The 7,685-nt window shown below is 37.7% G+C and overlaps 1 pseudogene; it reads left to right on the top strand.

The window, feature by feature from the left end:
- The first annotated feature begins 1,129 nt into the window (after positions 1–1,129).
- LOC115422020 (host cell factor 1-like) overlaps positions 1,130–7,685 on the top strand; it is a 31,583-nt pseudogene continuing 25,027 nt past the window's right edge.

The raw sequence follows: 7,685 nt of genomic DNA, 5'->3' as shown, positions 1-7,685 counted from the left end.
GCCTTCTGCTTCTATGTTTCTATCTATCGGCATATGTCACAACGCTTGGTAAACATACAGTGTGACATTAGTGTTTTGTTACATATCAATTAGCCTGTTAGTTAAAGCTAACGCTTCAGGAGTGCTTGCTAAGTTAAATGCTAATTTCGGCTAGCGGCAGCCAAAGGAGCGGCTAGCTTAGTTCTGCACTTCTTGTTCGATAATTCATTTAATCGTATCGACACCAGTGCGCTTTTATCATACGGAACGTTCTGAGTTTGACAAGATACCAGGTGGAGGATTGTCAGGAGCTCCTATTAAAATAAGACGTGTCCGTTGTTAGCCTAGCCTAGCAGATCCTCTTGCTAATAAGGAGAGGGCTAGCTTACATGAATAGCATCTCTGAAGTTGGACCCTCTGTGTGCTCGATTTTTGACTCTACACCATTAGCAGTTTTATTTACAGACTTGCATTTAAGAAAGTTATTCTGGAGAAAATAAAAGTTTGCTGTGTGTAATTCCCTGTGGTGTTGGCTTGCTGTTTGCTCGCCCTGAAATTCAATTCGGGTGTGTTTATCATCTGAATTTTCATTAACTGCACCTGTGTTGTCAGGCTTTATGTTTCCTGACCTATTAAAAACCAATAGTGTTTGGGTCATATGGTTTTATATAGAACCACTCCCAGGTGCAGGTTGAAGAATTTTACAAGAGATGAATGATGATGATGCATTTTTGGTGTTAAATATATAATTTACAAAGAAATTAATTCAAATCGTCCAAGAAGTAAAGGATAGAGGTTATTCTAAATAAACTACATTTACAGTCAGCAAATTAATTTTAATAAGCGCACCAATTCTTAAGTTTATAATATATTTCAAAACAAAATGTGATTTAAAAAAAATAACTAATGCAGTTAGTTTTAAATTTTAAAGTTTTCAGATGCAAATATTTTGGACCAGTGCATCTCTGAGTTGTAACCTCTTAAAGCAACCTTTCACACTTTACGAACAGTTTTCTGGCGTAGAAGATTTATCAGTCCTGTAAATCCATTTATTATAATGAATTATGGGTTAAAATTGTATAAAACTTTTAATGACCTGTAGATTTATTTAAATTTACACTAAATTAATTCAGACAACCTAATAACCACATTCTGTCTGTTCGCTCTGATTGTACTTTACGTAATACTAGGAATAGTTACCTGAAACGGTGATAATAAAGCGTTAATAAATACTTAGTTTAGTGTTAATACAGTTCATTGATATTCAGGCTGACGCCCCTTAGCGCCTGTTAGCCGTTAGCTGTTAGCCATTAGCTTTCTTCCTCTGCCATTTTCAGCAGCTGTGTGTTTTGTTTGGTTGCTGTTAGCAGCAAGATGGCGGCTCCCATACCGGCGCACAGACCCACTGCTCTGCATATTTAACACCAGCTTCCAGCCTTCACACTGCTCTCGTGCGTTGATGCATAGACGGGCCGTGCAGCGCAATCGCCCATAGCAAGAAATGCATTTTTGTTGTTTCTGATTCCTTCTAGACTGATGCACTACCGGCGGATTTTTACCGACCCTGCAGAACAGTCACTGGGCTAAAATGGCGGCTTCCTGGGGCTGTCCCTGCAGTCTGTGCTAAGCTAATATCTTTCTTCACCCTCACAGAAGATCACCCTTAAGTGTCACTGGAGGGATTTCTAATGATAATAAAGCTACTGAATGTGATGGTTGGCTGCACATTAGTCATTGCATGTAAAAGGAGTACATTTAAATCCCGTTTGGAACGGCTAGCTACACAGCCAGCTCCTTACAAATTAGCCTGCTACTAGCCTCCGGAAATAGTTAGCAGGCTAAGGCTAACTCTGAGTCGCTGTCAATAAGCCAAATACCAGTTTTAACTTAAACCCAATTTCGACTGCTGGCTGAATTTGGATTTTTCTCCCTCGCCGAGGACTCCGAAGCGTGGATTCTGACAGCAGCGTCATGGCCACCGAACCAGCTGTTCTGCAGCCGCGGTGGAAGCGGGTCGTGGGCTGGACTGGGCCGGTCCCCCGGCCACGGCACGGACACCGAGCTGTGGCCATCAAGGAGCTGATGGTGGTATTTGGTGGAGGGAATGAAGGGATCGTGGATGAGCTTCACGTCTATAACACAGGTGACCATTTAATAAAAAGAATTAATATGAACTGTTTGTCAGTAACTGATGCTAGCGGTGCTAATCTGCAGCTAAGTGCTAAGCGTAACATAACGGTTGCCTGACTCATTTAGTTATAATGAATTACAGGGTAATTGCACAACAAGGTAATCTGATTGCTATTCACTTGTGTTTATTTGTTTGACATTTGTTCAAAAATAATAACTTTTATTAAAAGTTCCAATTGTGCCGTCAGGATGTTGATGCCAGAAAACTTCTATTGATGCTAATATAGTCTTTGGTTTAGCCTGCCGGCTACGTTAGCCGTTGTGCTCCATGCTAATAGGCTTAGCTGAAATGCTAACGTAGCGGCACTGGCAGGAGCACAGAGAGAAATGGCGCGTTTTTACTGAAAACAATGCCGACGTCACGCAGACACGCCCCCGTCCTGCTACTGCAGAATATAGGTACAACACAAACAAATACAATGATATTAAAGAACAGATAATAACACTGTCAGCTGATCTACGGCTGTGGGTGGTTTGTGTCTTCCACTCAATCAGAATAATCATAAACTATTTCTAGATTTATTGCAGACGTATTCTATTTTAGAAAGGTAATAAGTAAGTGAAGTCATTCCCTGTTATAGTTTGGGGAGGGTTTAGTTTATGTGAAGTAGTTGTTGATAAACTCGAACACCAAATGCCTTTTAGTTATGGGCAGTTTGTCACAGTTGTAGTTGTAGTTTTCCAGTCTTATTAATGTTGATGTACTTGTTTGTTTGGTTTTTGTCTCTGTCTCTTTGTGTTTCTTTTTTCTCTGCCCATTCTTGTGTTTTAATTTTTGGTTTTTTTTGTGGCTTGTTTTGAGAATCCCTTGAAATGGAGATGTTGCATCTCAACAGGTTTATCCTATTAAATTAAATTTAGTCAAACCACAACCGACCATCTAGTTTCTTCAGCTTTCACTGATGGCCAAAACTTAGCCCATAGACTGCACAGAAATTTCAGTTTGATATTTATCATTATTTGCACTGATTGATTTTTTTTCTTTTTTTTTTTTCATTTTGACATTTTTGACCTTGTTTCCCAGCTCTGCTTTACCAATAGTAGATATTTTGTATGTTTTTTTTGTTTGTTTGTTTTTTTAAATAATACTGTTTTCATACTAGACATTTTGATTCTGCTTTTGTCTGTTTTACTTCAGTAATAATGAATCTTGCACCACTGGTTAAATATGCAGACACTAGTGTTCTGTTTTATCCTGACATAGTTAATGCTCATTCACTTTCTTTGTAGACTTTTTTTCCCTGCATTTAATTCACCTTTTCATGGTTTATCTGACACGTGGAGGTCAGTCAAGTGAATGTGAAATTGTTGTCACAGGACGTGTGATGGTCTGTGACTGTGGACTCTGCTGCTTTTACACAGATGTTTGGACAGCGTTATTGAACACATTGATTTGTGATTGACTTACTGACACACAAACCAGAGGACACAGAGGGCACCCACTGACCTCATTCAGTGTGTTGTTAATATCTGATGAATATAATATAACTCGTGTTCATTAAAATTGCAGTGTAGTGTAGTTTAATTAATCAAATAAAACTTATAGATACGTGCTCTTGTAGCAGACTGTAATGTGGTTAAATTCAAATTCACTACAAACACCCGATACTGTCATTATTAGAAAAACGGTGATTACCAAACTCCAGCTTTATCTCTTCACTGTGTCATGTGACCTGACTTACCTGTTGCTTTGTTACCTGCAGCCACCAACCAGTGGTTCATCCCAGCCGTTCGTGGTGACGTCCCGCCAGGCTGCGCCGCATATGGATTTGTGTGTGATGGGACACGACTGCTGGTGTTTGGAGGGATGGTGGAATACGGCAAATACAGCAACGACCTGTATGAGCTGCAGGTGAGTGAGTCCTGTACGGTGGACGGATACACACAGGGTTTTATTCATACCTGTGAGTAAAGAATCATACATGGACAAAAATTGTGTTTTCCTCAAATGAATATAATGAGACCTGACGATTTACTTGAACACAAAGAATACATTCAGCTTTTAATTATTTGTGCTTTAAGCAGATTAACAGTGTTCTTAGTCATGAAAAACTTGGACACCTCATAAAATAAGTCATGCAATAATCTTCTATTCTGCAATAACAATGCAATATTTATTCAATATTTATCAAAATATAAATATGCTATTTTTATACAGCCTTGAGTTCATAGATACACATACAGTTTTCAGAGGAAATACATACTGTTAATATTGTAAATATTGTGCCAATTCATATTTTATGTCTACATAGCTCTATTCTTATCTTACTTTTGTAAAAATGCAATATTCTATTTTCTAATCATATTTTAGTTTCTGTAATTTCATATTTGCTCTGTTGTTTCTGAAGCACTGGTGTTTTATTAATATTGTTGCACTGACTGGAGTACCACTTATAATTTCATTGCACACACAATGACTAAAAATTCTATTCTTTTCTAAAAATTAAGTAAAATCAAAAGTTTTAAGAAAAGTAACGGAAAAAAAAAAAACACATTTTGGGGAATTAAGATATTTTTTTTATTCACCCCGTCTTCAAAATTTACATTTTAAAGCAGATGTTTTAAAGAATTGTTGCTACTTTTTATCTCCTGTTGTGTTATACACCCCAGAAATAAACATAACAAGAGAGTTAACCTTTCAACTTAAAGGCTGACACTGAAGGGAAATGTTAAAAAGTGGAGCAGACCTCGAGACTTCGATGAAGGACACTGGTGCTGGAACAGCAGAATTATGGAATGCAATAGTTGCAAACTAAAAACAATGCATTTTCTATGATTTCTGTATTTTATATATATATATATATTATGAAAATCATAGGAAACTGATAATTAACTCAGGGGTTTTTTGAAAGGTATGAGAAAATAACCTGCAATTACAGAAATTTATTAATCCCTCTTATGATGTGTTTGTAGCCTGTCATGGGAATTATATTATCAACCTTTATGCTGCATTCATGTGCTATCGGGAAGATGAACCTTTCCATTTGTGAATTTTTTAATTACAAGCACACTGTGTTCAAATGCTTTCATTGTCATAGCAAAATGAAAAATGGCTCAAACACAACTGACCTGTTACTTGGGTAAAACAGTTTTGGACATGTTTATTTGTCTGCCACAGTCTTTTTTTTTTTTTTTTTTGTATATACTATAAATGTGCAAAGTCATCAGATAACAGCAGCACAATGTTAATAAGATTGTTGTTTATCATTTGCCATGAATCCTTTGTTGCTCTCCTCCATGTTGAAAAGGTCAAAGGTTATTTTCATCTCGTGGATCAACATTTTTTCCCAGTTCTCCAGTGGAAAATATGACATGAGGGGGCATTCATGTCCAGTTTTCAAGTTCGTAACTAGTATTTACCATAATTCCCATAGCACATGAAGGCAACATTAGTTACGGAAAAATCATGAAACAATTTTTATTAGTTATATGTTGTGTCTATTGTCTTTCTGACATCAATATTCACTCATACTGTATTTGAACATTGCTTGTGTTGTTGTTGCATTAGTGTTGCTTGGCGTCTCTGTTTACAGTGATCGTTTATGGTCTGTCGATGCCACAACTGTTGAGTTTATCCAGTTGAACCAAGTCAAAACAGCAGAATTGATGAGATCACAGTTCAAATTATGTTCAGCTGTCATCGGTTGTGTTGTCAACAAACAGCAGCTGCTTTAATTGTGTGTTAGCCTGGTGTTACACAGATGCTTTAGCGGGCGGTCACAGTCTGAGAATGAGGACAAACCACTGCAGGGCCTGTGGGTCATGTGGAGGCTGCTCTGGTTGAAGTTTACAGACATTTTCTAACCCATACAGACCCAAACATCCACCATCCAACAAAAACATCTACTGATGTAAATGTTTAATAACTTCTGATCCACTAATCCTATCAATACATGTAAATAATTGGTGTAAAATACAGTTATTCATCTTTTCATGGTCATCAGATATGACCCATTTGGACGTTCAGAGGCTTCGTAGTTACCATGGAAACACCGTCATCTTCTACAACATTGATTCACCAGTAAAACCCATGGAATTGGATCAATGACAGTGGATGGGAGACAGTTTTATGTTTTATATATAAAATAACTTTATTCATTTGTTCATTTTATTGAACAAAATTAATAAATAAAAAAAATAAACATATAACTAACATGAACAAAGTAAGCAACAAACTGCACAAAATTGAAGGAAAAGTAATAAAATAGGCAACAAAATGTAGAAAAATCATCAAAGCAAGCAACAAAAAGAGCAACAAATAAAAAAAAAATTAAAAAATTAACCAAATTAAGTTGGAGACACTTGTTTTTATGTTCAGTTATTGGCTTCTTTCCACAAACAGTCACTTGTTCTTTAGTTTTCTATGTTTCTGATATAATATCTGAGTTTTTATGAACATCTATATGATTAGTGAATTGAATACAGGAAAATACCTGATTTTCACTGAAAAAAGCTCAAAATACAGAGGATAATATTAAAATAATTGGTGATCAGTCACTTAAAGGTTAAATAGAGAGAAAAGATAATTTTGGAACTGACTAAAGCAGCTCTGGGTCTTTCTGGGTAGTTTCACAGATTTATTTTTAGTTGCACATGTGACTGAAACCCTGTCACTTTGGAGTCTTGGTGAAATACTGTGATGTCTTAAGTGTCTGAAATGGGAGAAATCTTCACAGTGTCTTGTTAAACATCGTTTTTCCTTTAGGCGAGTCGCTGGGAGTGGAAGCGTCTGAAGGCCAAGGCACCAAAGAATGGGCCGCCCCCCTGCCCCCGCCTTGGACACAGCTTCTCTCTGATTGGCAGCCGCTGCTACCTATTTGGCGGACTGGCCAATGACAGTGAAGACCCCAAAAACAACATCCCCAGGTGGGAATCGGCAGGCTGGTCTAGATCCTTCTGTAACACACACACACACACACACATATAAATATGTAACTGTTGACCTGTTCGTCCAGGTACCTGAATGACCTGTACTGCCTGGAGTTGCGGCCTGGCTCCAGTGTGGTGGGCTGGGACATTCCCTCAACATCAGGTCCGCCGCCGCCACCCAGAGAGAGTCACACTGCCGTGGTAACGAGCGGCCGCAGCGGAAACCGACTGATCATCTACGGAGGCATGAGCGGCTGCAGACTGGGAGACCTGTGGGTGCTAGATATCGGTGAGATGCCTTTTTAAGGTGCCACAGACACTGGCCAATGGATTCTACATGAGTATAATTGTTCTATTACACTGGTCTACAATTATTTAGAAATTATCTGCTTTAGAGATTAAATGTTACATATTTTAATAAGATTAAAAGTGCTGGTTCACTGATGTTTTCAAGGTATGTGATAAAGTGTTATTACACATGTACAGTCGCAGAAAAAAATTATTAGACCATCAAAAGTCATTTCATAACCGTTACTTAAACTCAGATATATTTAGGACGCAATCTCATTTACAATATAACTGAGACAAAATACATCATGCGTGGTAAAATTTCACTACTTTTATTCTGGAAGCATTTTACTTGTAGA

This window comes from Sphaeramia orbicularis, chromosome 7, assembly GCF_902148855.1.
Source record: "Sphaeramia orbicularis chromosome 7, fSphaOr1.1, whole genome shotgun sequence".
Taxonomy (NCBI): domain Eukaryota; kingdom Metazoa; phylum Chordata; class Actinopteri; order Kurtiformes; family Apogonidae; genus Sphaeramia; species Sphaeramia orbicularis.
This window is presented reverse-complemented; position numbering and strand designations above follow the sequence as displayed.